Source organism: Triticum aestivum, chromosome 7B (genome assembly GCF_018294505.1).
Source record: "Triticum aestivum cultivar Chinese Spring chromosome 7B, IWGSC CS RefSeq v2.1, whole genome shotgun sequence".
NCBI classification, from domain to species: domain Eukaryota; kingdom Viridiplantae; phylum Streptophyta; class Magnoliopsida; order Poales; family Poaceae; genus Triticum; species Triticum aestivum.
Genome location: NC_057813.1, coordinates 22404031 through 22405693, shown reverse-complemented (window position 1 = coordinate 22405693; position 1663 = coordinate 22404031).

Genomic DNA, 1663 nt, shown 5'->3' with positions numbered 1-1663 from the left:
GAAATCAACACACCCAGTGAGAGAGAGAGAGATGGAATATTCATGTGGAGAGCGTGAGGATGGGGATTATATCGATTGTCGGGAGTGGCGGTGGACCATCAGAGGGAGTTGCTCGACCAAGGTGGCGCCTTGATGTGTATTACGTTGATGGTATAAAAGGTGCCCGGTCTAATAAACAGAGTGCACGCATACGATTGTGCAAGGTTTGGGCAATGGAAAACGAAAGTTCTCGTGTCATTAGAACGATACGATGATACTGGTCTACAATAAGGGGTATAACTTTCATGTTGAACTTCCATCTGTTTGTTCATAAAATGTTTGTTTTGCTGCCTATATTAAATCATAATCCACCTATCCCTATACCAACACACACACACACACACACACACACATGAAAGAGATAGAGATCAACACACACATAAATAAAATAGAGAGAGAAACAAAATATTCGCATGGAGAGCATGAGGTTGCGATTATATGGATTGTCGGGAGTGGCAGCGAACCATGAGAGGGAGTTGCTCGGCTAGGGTGGTGCCTCGAGGGTTATAACATTCATGATATGAAAGGTTCCCGGTCCAATAAGAAGAGTGCACACTTACGATTGTGCATGGTTTGAGCAATGGAAAATGAAAATTCTCGTGTCATTATAACGATGTGAGGATATTGGTCTATAGTAGGGGTATAACTTGCATGTGCAACTTACATCATTATTTGTTTTGGTGCTATGATAAAATCATAATTCTCCTATTCCTGTACCGACACACACACACACACACACACACACACAAAAGAGATAGAGAGAGAAATCAACACACCCATAGTGAGAGAGAGAGATGGAATATTCACGTGGAGAGCGTGAGGGTTGGGGATTATATCGATTGTCGGGAGTGGCGGTGGACCATCAGAGGGAGTTGCTCGACCAAGGTGGTGCCTTGATGTGTATAACGTTGATGGTATAAAAGGTGCCCGGTCCAATAAAAAGAGTGCACACATACGATTGTGCAAGGTTTGGGCAATGGAAAATGGAAGTCCTCATGTCATTAGAACGATACGAGGATACTGGTCTACAATAAGGGGTATAACTTTCATGTTGAACTTCCATCTGTTTGTTCATATATGTTTGTTTTGGTGCCTAGATTAAATCATAATCCGCCTATCCCATGACCAACACACACACACACACAGAGATAGGATATGCATGTGGAGATAGATCGAGGTTGGGGTGTTGGGGTATATGGATTGTCAAGAGCAACGAAGAACCGTCAGAGAGAGTTGCTTGAGTAGGGTGGTTCCCCGAGGGGGGGTCATGGTATAAAAGGTGTCTGGTTCAATAAAACACGAGTGCACATGGTATAAAAGGTGCCCGGTCCAACAAAAAGAGTGCAGACATATGGTTGTGCAAGGTTTGTTAATGGCAAATAAAGGTTCTCATGTCTTTATAACAAATACGGGGATACTGGATCATCATGAGGGGTATAACATGCATGTTTGACTTACATTTGTCCATTCATAATTTTGTTTCCTCTCATACCCCAAGGGGTATATTCGAGTAAGCTTAACCACTTCAAGTGTTGTCGCCTAGATTAAATCCTAATACATCTATCACTAAGCACACACCGAGGGAGGGAGGGAGGGAGGGAGGGAGGGAGAGAGAGAGAGAGAG